The sequence below is a fragment of the Adiantum capillus-veneris genome, chromosome 17 (assembly GCF_014529385.1).
Source record: "Adiantum capillus-veneris isolate H3 chromosome 17, ASM1452938v2, whole genome shotgun sequence".
NCBI lineage: Eukaryota > Viridiplantae > Streptophyta > Polypodiopsida > Polypodiales > Pteridaceae > Adiantum > Adiantum capillus-veneris.
Window position 1 is genome coordinate 40,446,444 of NC_140947.1, and position 12,113 is coordinate 40,458,556.

The 12,113-nt window shown below is 43.9% G+C and overlaps 1 protein-coding gene across 13 annotated transcripts in view; it reads left to right on the top strand.

The window, feature by feature from the left end:
• Nucleotides 1–603: 603 nt before the first annotated feature.
• The window catches only part of LOC147437106 (protein DETOXIFICATION 44, chloroplastic-like), an 86,074-nt gene continuing 74,564 nt past the window's right edge, over nucleotides 604–12,113 (top strand). For 7 of the 13 annotated variants that reach the window (XR_015184820.1, XM_086486645.1, XM_086486655.1 and 4 more), the window contains exon 1: nucleotides 606–761. The gene's annotated coding sequence lies outside the window, so the exon portion shown is untranslated. Of the gene's footprint in view, nucleotides 762–12,113 lie in introns of all 13 variants that reach the window. The other 6 variants (XM_086486646.1, XM_086486651.1, XM_086486653.1 and 3 more) reach the window with 3 other exon arrangements.

Consider the following 12,113-nt stretch of genomic DNA (forward strand, 5'->3'; position numbering starts at 1 on the left):
TAGGGTACACAGGCAGTAAGTCGCAACCACTTGAGCTCACACAACGAGCTTATTACTCATTATAGTCAATCAAATTTTTAAAAACATAGCTCGCACGAATGTTCACGGAAAACCTGTAAACATTTACAATGCACCTTCTAGGTTTTGGTTTCTACCTGTAAAATAACAATTTACAATTTGGAAAACTATAAAATTTTTCCTCGTTTAGTTATAATTTTCAAAAAAACATGCCAAATTTTGGAGAAAAACCCGTAAGTTTCAAAAGTTGGAAAAATGTTCTTTGGGAACACTAGGAGTCCGTAGCGTGCAGCTCCATGGCAGGCAGTGGGCCTCCCCTCTTGTGCAACTTCGGAGTATGCGTAGCTCCTGTTGGTCTTTCCCCCGCTTAGCGTGACACCTGTAGATTGTCCTTACTCCTCGCATCATCATCTCGCTTGATTTCCCCTTTTTTCCCAATAAAATTCAAGTGGTACCCCCTTATTTATTCTTTGCTCACGCTTTTGTGGTGAGCATCGTGGAGGATTCTTCCAAGTTCCTGGTCAATAAAATGTCCGCCAAGTAAATCTAAAGCTTCTTCAGCCAAAAGTTCCCGGTCTCTCTCGCACACACTTTTCACACACGCCCGCCACACGCTTCCCATTAATTTATTTTTCTAGTGCAATGGTGGTGGTCTTGCTCGTCAAGCAAATGTACTCTCTCCTCGCTGCTCCTGAACCATCGCGAAGTCGTGCCGTGGACTATAGAGGGCACACTCTCCACAGGTTTGCTTCTCTACACGCCTGATGATGTTCGTTTGCTTTCCTTGTTGGCCGAGGAGCAGTTGCCTGCTTAGGTTTTCCTGGCTCGGGTTTCATCCATTTCTGGGAAAAGTGCATATTTCTTTAGGCGCCTGCTGGTCCCTTCTTCGAGGTTGAAGCGGTTCAATGAATTTGTGCACCTATCATTTATTACTACTAATGTGAGCAAGTTGGTTGGTGAGCTCAATGGTTTAGTTATACAGAAAACAAGCTTTCAATGACTTGTTTCTGGTCAAATACCAAAATGCAGTCTTTTTATGACCGACTTCAAATTGCTGACACTTAGGTGTCACCAATATTTTCAAATGGGGACATACTTTGTGATAGTCTTGCAATGCATGAGAATCATGGGGCGAGTTTGTTGCCTAGGGAATATCTTGTGAGATGGCTAGCACCATCAAAGCAAATCAGGGATGCCAGCATTTCTCGTGGCGAGTTATTGGATTCTATGGACAAATCTCGATAGGAGGACAAGTTCGTCTTATTGCTTAATGCTTTGCTATGCATTATTGTCATCTCAATTACAAATTCTATATGGATGCATCAGAGGTATCTATCAGCATTTGCGCAATCTACCTCTCTAGCGATAGAGAGGGGAGCCCTTGGAGGGGGGTTTGGGACCCCATCTGGTGTTAGTCTCTTCTTTCTCTCTCTCTCAAGAAGAAGAGGATTTAGAGAGAGAGAGAGAGAGAGAGAGAGAGAGAGAGAGAGAGAGAGAGAGAGAGAGAGAGAGAGAGAGGCAACAAACACTAGATCTGGAAGAGGGGGCGATCAGTCTCCCATGACTACCAGAGCAGGAAGACCTTGTCTATACAATCAGATGTGTGATCTATGACTGAGAAGTAGGACCCCTTGGCCCCATATATAGGTCACAAGGGGGAGGTTGAGCAGTGCATGAGATGCCCCCACGACCCAACATGGAAAAATATAGGTGAGTAGGGAGCCTGGACAAAAGAGAGGCGGCCAATCCAGAAGTGGGCGGCCGGACAATGTAGTCTAAATGCATATGCTATGGTGGCTAGCCCGGAGGCACACTAGTCATACATGCATGTCCTAGACCTGTGAAGCAACAAAGTGGTGTAGATCTAACACCCGCTCTTAGCACCTGATGTTGAACAAACCGCGTGAAGCCGAAGAGGCGAGGCAAACGATGAAGATGTGTGTTTCCATGTTTACTGAAGGAGACTCCATGAGTGTAGCAGCAATCTGGGGTGTCCCAAACTCCGAGAGATCTCCATGGTAAAGTGCAGTCACGAGCAGTGTAGTAAACTGTTGTACTCCGCCAATACAGGGTGAAGATACTGCGTGAAGGTCTCGAGCTGAGTATCAAAACAACTCGTTGTAAAAGAAGTGCCAATTGACCTGCAACTGTCCTGCCCAATAGGATTTGTGGTGTTTGTAGTCAAACCGTATGGAGAAAATAGGTAAGCACAAGAACCGTTATGAGAGTGACCGGAACCTTGTCAATGCATGAACCTGCAGTGTGGCTAGGTGGTGGCTAAGCTGTCTGCACCGTAAACGTCCTCCGAAACAAGGAAAGCCAGACTAAATAGTGTGCGCTGTAGAAGCTACTGTAAGCTGCAGCAGTCATTGGGAGACCGCATGTACCGGATGGTGTCCTATCAGTAGGTAGTGTGAGGATTAGTGGTGCTAATTTTATAATTAAGACTTAAAACTTCATACTTAAGATCAAACTGAGACTCAAGAGACTGAATGTGTGTTTGATTGATTGAATGAATGCTTTGAAACTGAGTACAGTTTGCTCCTTATATAGGAGACGAAGAGACACAAATGAAAAGATACATCTCATGGTGAAGAGACATGACTTTAGAGGTAAAGACACATCCTTTCGGCAAAGAGTTGCAACCATTGGACGAAGAGTCGCAACCGTAGAGCGAAGGGGTGTGACCAGTCATCGAAGGAGTGTGGCTTTTGGCAAAGAGATACATCTCTTGAGTGAAGGGTCGTGACTATCCAAGCGTAGGGGTTCTCCTTGGCATGGCACTTTGCGTATCTACAACTAGGAGTAGATCTAATACTGTAACATAGTCACAATCGTGACATTCCCTCCCATTTAAAATGAGAGCTCGTGTCAAAGAAATGACTTTTGATGTTGATAGAATTCTGGAAAAGCACTGAATCTTAAAAAATCTTCAATCTTTGAGTTATCTGAAACCCTTGTCTTGAACCTTTACTTCTTGCGAAACCTTTTTGCTTTGACTGCTAAATCCCATGTCGTTTCATTATTCAAAGACTTTTTAGAGAAATCTGGCATAATCAGGTCGACTGCAACAAGAGATTGATCTTCAAAATCCTTCATGTGATGTAAGATTTCTGGTTCAAAATTTTCCAATAACTGTAAAATATTTGGTGAAGAGGAAATGTTCTCGAGGCATTCTTCAAAGGGAGTAACGTCATCTCTATGAATCACTGGAGAGGATTTTTGACTAAGACTGCAATCATCTTCCAATAATGAATTCGAAAATTCTTCAGAATCGTCCTCAAAATATTGCCACTTCATGAGTTGCAATTGGCATACAAAGAATTAAAGAAAGCATAATCGTCTTCAGACTCGGAATTTGCAACTATATCCTTATCTTTGTCTGGTGAAGTATCACTTGGAAAAACTTCTTGCTTGAAATCATCTTTGTCTTCATCAATTGATTCAAGAGAAGTTAATGAATTCAAAAATGCATCAATAATAATTTTTGCATCTGCATTGGAGTTCATATTCGTTTTATACTCCATTGTATCATGTCATTTGACTAGTACACGAGAGGCTTGAATCACTCGTTCCGCATGATAAAGCCCGTGTAAAACCAATTTACGTCCATCTTTGAAGAAATTGATAGTATGTCCTCGAAAGCTAATTGTTGGATCATATTGGAATAACCAATGCTGACCAAGAATCATGTCGTAATAAGATAAAGGCATGATTTCGAAATCCAGTTGATCTGCATAAGTTTGAATCTCGAACTGCAACTGTCGAACTATCTCATCACAAGTTAAAATTGATCCATCTGCTAATTCCACATCAAATAAGTGAGATGTCTACTAAGTTGGTAAGCCAAGCTGTCCTACGTCACGTGACACATCCAGATTCCAACCCTATGTGTCCGTGGACAAGCTACAGCACGACAAGGGTTCAGTCAATCCAGTCAGTCTAGATTTAGAAGTGATTTGGCACTTTGTGAGTCTGTTCGCAGATCGTGCATGTCCAGACACTTAGTGTAGATGCATATCCTCTGGTTGCACTTAACATGATCATAAGCATTCCCATCAAAATCCATCAGAATCCTTCAGAGGAATTTTCCAGTGCATTTAGCCTATTTTCCCTATTTTTGACATTTTTCACTTATTATTTTTAAGTGACTTTTGTTGGAAAGTAGGTAGGGCAAATTGAGTAAGTTTGTATATAAGCAAACCTAAACTAGCACTTATTGGCAGAAGAGGCATCAGGAGCTCCACCGCTCAACAAGCAACTTCTCAAGCAAGAACCCCTTGGGGGCGATTTTCCCTCAAGCATCAAGAAGGTCCTAGCGTTTTTGGTTTGCATCGCCTAGCCTCCCTCGGCATAGCGTTTTCAGCAGGAATCGTCTGCTGCAGATTTTCAGCCTTTGCAAATTTTCAGCAGGTCATTTTTAGCAAGTTTCCATAGCCATTTCAGCCCCACAGTAGATGCAGATTTTCAGCCATCAAGACCAGCAAAATCAACGTTTTCCATAGTGTTTTTGGCAACAACAGAATGTAGCCTTGAGCGTTTTTGGACAGCAGATAAAGAGTAGCAGATTTCAACCCTCAGATCGGTCTTGCCATCCCCTTCGTCGACATCGACATAGCCTAGACTTGCATCAGTCACATGCATTCAGTTTGTACCAGTTTGTGCAATCAATAGTAGACGACTCTCGTCGACGAGAGTAGGGCCTTCGGAGGAGGGTTTTACAACGTCTCTGGTGTCGTATTTCTCTTCTCTCTCTATCTCTCAGTCTCATGCACTTCCATTCACTGTGGTTTCGTATTTCTCTTCTCTCTCTATCTCTCAGTCTCATGCACTTCCATTCACAGTGTCCATTCACTTTGTTTGTGTCCATTGCACTCTCTCACTAAAGGAACGGAAGGCTCTCCCTTCCATAAGAACAAAAGAAACCTTGAGCATAGTTCGGAGCACTCATCTTGAGCAAATTTCAAACATTCATTCCGCTGCACCTTACATCCTACTATTTGAGTCTGACGAAATTATTCGAGCATCCGTTGCCCACCAAAACATTGATGGAGCGACCATTGAGAGTTCCAAGAAGGCTTAGGACTTGCTTTGAGAGGCTCCAAAACTGAAGAATTGCACTGAGCATGAGACATGAATTGTATTGACCATAGATTTTCTTTTATCTTGAGCAGAAGCTGGTTGTCCAGAATTTGATGATGCTTCTGCGTCGGATTTCTTTTCAAATTAGACGGATTTGGTCTCTTTGGACATTGACACCATCTATGACCGCAAATTGTACATAATCCTTCCCTTTTTGAAGTCGAAGAAGCATTTGACGAAGAGCCTCGCTGAGTATTGGAATGCTGATCTAGAGAAAAATAATGTCCTTTACCACGATCAAGTGGAGGAACATTTGAGGGAGATCTGCTTTGAGATTGTCGATCTTGAGAGTAGAACTTTGAGTTGAATAAGGTGCTGTGGCTTGTTGTCTGAACTGAGATTGATGCTGTTGACTTTGGCTAAAGCTTTCTCTGCGACGGCGTTGTGAAAAATGAGCGTTCTTTGAAGATCTATCACCAAGGAAAAAATTCCGTGTAGGGCACTTATTATCTCCAAGACGCTCCACATAGGCTATTGCAGCATCTAAGGTGGTAGGGTTGTACTTATGCACATCGTCCTTCAGGGTTGGTTCAAGCCTGTCAATGAAACTGTGTGGGTTATCAGAGGGGCTGAGATTCTCTATCTCCAGAGTTGGTCTATGAAATTTTGTGATATACACGGCCAATAAACCTGTTTGGCTCAGGCGGCGAAGAGAGGACCAGGCATGAAAATCCGCATTGGCAGTTTCGAATGCCTTGCGAATAGCACGCCGGAATTTATTCCAAAAAGGTGTGTGCTTACCATGAGCAACCCGTCGTTGCCACCAAAGAAATGCGAGCAGAGAACTAGTAAGTGCAACTTTTTTACTCTCTACTAAGTCCATGTTGGACAAATAGACCTCCATTTTTGGTCCAATACGCGCTTGTCGCGGCGACCATTATACGGCTCAGGCAGTTTAACATCCAGTTTCTTCTTCTGTGCAGCATTAAAATTTTTATAAAGCAATTGAAGTTCACGATTGTCTACCTCATCAGTTGGATCTGGTTCGTTTGGTTTGTCCACTGAAGCTTCGGAAGAAGGTGTGGAAGATGCTGCATGTGTAGTCCGAGAAGCAATAGGAAGAGTTCGAGAAGTGTTTGGCGTCTGTATCTGATCCAAGCGAGTGTGAAGTGATGCGAGACTTGTAGAAAGTGTGGCCATCTGCTCCTTGATAAGAGTAACGGCATCGTCAGATTGACCACCTCCGTCCTGAGAATTCGACATGGTTACGCTTCAAAGGGAACTCTCGAACAGGTGTAGGAGCAGGTTTTGGGACGGGTACTCCAAGTGTCACGTGACATATCCAACGCTATGTGTCCGTGGGCAAGCATATGCCAAAAACCAAAAACATGCATGTGCTCAATAGAAGGCTTTCTATCATGCCATGCTTCATATGGAGTCATACAATACAAAGCTTTTGTAGGACAGCTATTAAGTACATAAGTGGCACACATAATAGTCTCAAGCTAAAACGAATGTGGCAAAGCTTGACTTTTGACCATACATCGTGTCATTTTTGTGAGAGACCTATTTTTCCTCTCAGCAACACCATTTTGCCAAGGCATATACGGCATTGTACATTGGTGTTCTATCCCATGACTAGCCAAAAATGCATTAAATTCATGAGACATATACTCCCCCCCTTGATCTAAACGGAGGGTACCCCTAGTACATTTTGAGACATTTTTAGCCATAGCGAGAAATGAGTCTGTTCGCAGACCGTGCATGTCCAGACACTTAGATTAGATGCATATCCTCTGGTTGCACATAGCATGATCATCAGATTCCAATCAGAACCCATCAGGAGCATTTTTACAGTGCATACATCTATTTTCCCTATTTTTGACATTTTTCACTTATTTATTAAGTGACTTTTGTTGGGAAACTGGGTAGGGCAAACTCAGGGAGTTAATATATAAAGAAACCTAGCGCTAGCACTTTTTGGCAGAAGAGGCAGCTTCTCAGGAGGAGCCCCCCAGCAGACCTAGCGTTTTTGCACCATCTGCAAGGCATAGCATTTTTGCACCAAGGCCAAGATCAACCCAGCGTTTTTGCATTGCTACAGCTTGGCGATAGCAAGACCACAGGATAGCCCATAGCGTTAGCAGTTTGCATCAGCAGATCCATAGCAGATTGCATCAGATAGCAGAATTCAGCCCTAGCGTTTTTGGTTTGCAGATCAACCTCGAGGTTTTGCAAATCCTTCGCGACAGAACACTTAGAAGCACCAGCGTTTTTAGTTTTCAGCAGTCAGATACCGTACCGCAAGTCCCGAACCTCGCAAATCTCACCTTCCCGCAACAGATCCTCGCCGCACGGTCAGATCCAACGCAGTTTGCAGATTCAGTCCGGAAAACGCAGATTTCAGCATCTGCGTTTTCAGTGCGTCATCGTTGCATCGTCGTCATCGACATCGTCACCGACATAGAGTCATAATTCAGCAGATACAAGATTTGCAGATTTCAGCCATTAGCGTTTTTAGATTTCAGCCCGTCTCGTCGTCATCCTCATCGTCGTCGACATCGTCGGCAAGTCTAAGCATTTAGAGATTTGTGCAATCAATAGTAGACCGCTCTCGCCATAGAGAGTGGGGCCTTCGGAGGAGGGTTTGACAACATCTCTGGTGTCGTATTCTTCTCTCTCTATCTCTCAGTCTTAGCACCTTCATTCACAAAGGAACGGAAGGCTCTCCCTTCTGTAAGTAAAAAGAATCTTGAGCACAGTGCGGAGTACTCATCTTGAGCAAAGTTCAGTATTCACTTTCGCTGCACCTTACATTGGTATCAGAGCTTTGGCAGTGTTCTGTATCACTCAAGAAAAGAACCACATATTTTTTTTTTTGCTTGTTGCGGTCACACGTAACCTAAGTCCTCTTGGGTGTGCCGATTTCTAATTGTGTTTTGGAAGAGTGATAGGAAGCCCAAGAAAGAAGGGCTTGTCCAGCCTCCCCTTGTGCCTCTTTGCACTCATTGAGAGCGGACCGTGCACTTAGCGGCCGGCCAATCGACGTGAGGTGGGAAAAAGCAACCTTGGTGTGAGCGCAAGGCCGCCAAGGGGTGCGCCCGCGGAAAAGAGCAGAACTCGGGTGAAGAGAAGATCCTTCTCTAACATAGATTGCAAGCGAAAGAAGAACCTCAAGAACGGAAAAACCTCAATAACCCAAGAACCTCAAGACCCCCAAGAACCTCAAAACCCTCAAGAATCCAAGACCCACAGGAACCCAAATTCCTCGTGAAGTTAAGAACCAAGATTTCAGTGGATGGTCATGACCCGAAGCGGAATGGATACTTCGCATGAAGGTGGTGAGTATGGGAGCGGCGAAGAAGAGTTGTCCCCACCAGAAGGTTTTTCCGACCCTCCCCCTTCCCCATCTACGCTAAGGATTGCACTAACTCCTATGGAGGTTTTGGAGAAGATGTTTATGGACAGGAAGCTAGAACGCGAAGCAAGGAAGTTAGAACGCGAAGAAAGAAAAGCAGAAATACAGCATGAACACGAAGCAAGAATGGCAGCCATAGAACATGAGCACAACGAAAGGAAAGCCGCCTTGTTCCGATTCTTTTTTTAAGTGCAGGCGCAGATGCAAGAGATTCGGTTAAAGGAGACTCTCTCAGTCTCTTCTTCTCCAAAGCATGACACACATGATTTGCATGATTATGATAAGCATGATGATTTGAATGACAATGATAAGCATGATGATTTGAATGATAATGACAAGCATGATGAATTGCATGACAATGACAAGCATAATGATTTGCATGAAGATGATGTGATTGTTGTAACAGACTTGGACACTCCAAGTCAAGAATCAATCACCACAACACCAAATAACCACTTCAAAACAATTCACAGATCACAATAGATTTGCACTAGCTCGGCGGAGTTCCGTGCCTAGAGATATTGGCCCCAAAGACTGGCGCCCCTTTGGGTATTTCTTTATGTATTAAATCAATGTCAGAGTACAAGAGAGCGGTTAGGGTTTCACTCTCAAACTCTGCGTTCAGATGCTCTACAGAGTGCAAGCACTCACCGCTTATTTAAAGTTTACAAGGGATGCCAATAGCAGAGCCCCAAAAGCTTCCAGTCCAAAAGCAGAATCTCTCTCTCACAAGCTCTCTTGAGCTCTTAACAAAAATAAAGCAAAATCTTTCTCTCTCTCTCACACAGTTGCATAGAGCAAATAAAGTAGTCAAATTGCGTCGCTCAAGCTGAAAATCAGCGCAATATCCGGGTTGCTTTTTCCATACGGTACCACGTGAGCATGCCAGCGCATTATCCGGAAATCATCTGCTGCTTTTAGGGTTAGGGTTAGGGTTAGGGTTTAGGACAGGTTTTAGGGTTGGGGTTAGGGTTTCTGGCAGATTTTAGGGTTTGCAAGTTTTAGGGTGAGGGTTTGCAGAATTAGGGTTTTTCAACAACAGTCAGGGCTAGGGTTTCTCGCATGCTCTTGGGCAGACACGTCATCACTTTGTGACATACCTCCCTCTTGAAAGCATTATAATTGCCCGCGATTACGCTTGCAAAACAGACAGAAGCCATAAACCGTCTTCGCAGACACTGACTGTTAGTACCTACGTACTAGGAAGACACATCTAGCACATGTACCAATCGACAGTCACATCACACGACATCACAGGACATCACTAGACATCACAGGACATCACATGACATTCAACATTCATTCGGATCATAGACCATGATTTATCGGCAATATAGTTAGCAATCACATCTAGGTCCAATCGGGACCTCATCGATGTCCGATTGACTAACCCCTATTGCAACCATGTCTATTCGAGATCAATTAGACCAAAATGCTGCAGTCATTTCGTCTATCGATCCCTGCACTTAAAAGAAGTCAAGAACACATCGGTATCATAATCAGGAATTCCATTTCGTAAAGTCATACAGCAGAATACTGTCAACTTTTAGTATCCTTGAAGCTCAAAGAGACATCAGTGACTCTAGTATCTAAATCAAGGCATCTGTTGACAAAGGAGCGGAGTGACTCCCCTCTTGTGCATCCCACTGCACCAAATCTCCGGCCAAGCTGAATTCTGCGTTCCATTTGGAGTAGACTATGCTAAACCAAAAGCATTGAGGTAAAGTTTCACAATATGAGGAGTATTTGCTAGGTCCTCCTCCTCCATCCACTTCGCATCCAATCCAGGATAGTTCTTGAACTTAACCAAGAACCGCCTCCGGACTTTACCTTTATTCTTCGTATCCTTATGTGCCCGTTTTCTTCCACTTCGGTTGCTCATTAGGCTCCCCATCATCAGGCACATCACCCTTAAAAGGTTTCAAGAGACTCACATGAAATGCATTGTGAATCCTCCAAGTATTTGGCAGTTTCAATTGGAAGGAGACATCATTTATCTTTTCAGTGATCTGGAAAGGTCCGTAGTATCGCATACTAAGCTTTGGAAAAAGCCTCTCCTTTCCCTTTTTCTTTCTTAGGTGTGCCTTCTCAAAACGTAAGAGCACCCAATCATCCTCCTTCAATTTCAAGTTGCGACAATGGCGATCCGCTGCCTTTTTCTGTCGTTCTTGAGACTTCTGCAAAGTCTCGCGAACCTTGGCAAAAGCCGTATCCAAATCTCGCGTATATTCATCCGTTTCGAAGATCTTATCTTTCGTGCTTAGGAAGGGTGGAACCTTCGCAGCACCTTCAACAATCTCAAATGGCGCCTTCCCCGTCGAAGAGTGTATCGTGTTATTGTAGGCAAATTCCACCAAAGGTAGGTACTTTTCCCATTGAGTCTTCTGATCCGAGATATAAGACTTCAATAAATCTAGAACCACTGAATTTCAAATCTCAGATTGCCCATCAGTCTGCGGGTGGAACGATGACGAGAACTGCAACCGCGTACCAATGTTCTCTCAAATTGCCTTCCAAAACAAACTCGTAATTCTGGGGTCTCTGTCGGAGACAATCGTCTCAGGCATGCCATGTAATCTGAAGATCTGGGCCACAAACAGTCTCGCTAAGTGATCCGGCTTGACTGTTTTCTTTACTGGAATGAAATGAGCCTGGTTGCTGAATCTGTCAATAACAATCCAGATATCATCGTGACCACTCTGTGTTCTCAGGAGATCAAAAATGAAATCCATTGCAATACTTTCCCAGGGGCGGGTGGGTATGGGTAAAGGCTGTAACAATCCTTGTGCTTTATGCCTGTCAAACTTGACCTTCTGGCATACTAAGCAACTGCGCACAAACTCTTGCACATCCTTTTTGAGTCTCGGCCAAAAGAAGTATCTCTCTATCCCTTTCATGTTGGTAGCAATGCCGCGGTGACCCGTAAAAGGTGGACAGTGGCATTCAGTCATAACCTTTTTCCTCAACGGCTGTGTAACGCACAACATGGTTTTTCTCATCAAGTAGCCTTCGCGAACGGAGTATCCTGCCACTGTCTCCCCATCCCGTATCCGTGTGAAAATATCTGCAAAATTTGTATCTGTGGCATACTGATCGACCGTATCCTCGAAGCTCCTATGATGTATCACGGAAATAGCCAGAACCAACGGCTTCCGAGACAAAGCATCTGCCACCACATTCTTTTGTTCTTGCACATGGACAATCTGGAAGTGAAACTGTGATAAGATGTTCGCCCACCGCATCTGCTTTTCCGAAAGCTGCTTCTGTGACAAGAAGTAGCGCAAACTCTGATGGTCTGTAAAGATAGTAAAATCCGCTCCGAGTAGATAATGCCGCCACTGAGTAAGAGCATGGATAACCGCCAAAAGCTCTTTCTCATAAATCTGTGCTGTCATCTCTGGCCTAGAGAACAATCGGCTCTCGTAAGCAATGACATGGCCTTCTTGCATTAAGACCGCACCCAGACTACGACCACAAGCATCACAATATACTTCAAATGACTTCTACAAGTCCGGCAAAGTCAAAACTGGTCCCGTAGTCAATTTCTCTTTCAATGTCTGAACGGCAGTCACCTCTATGGATCGCCACAAGAAAG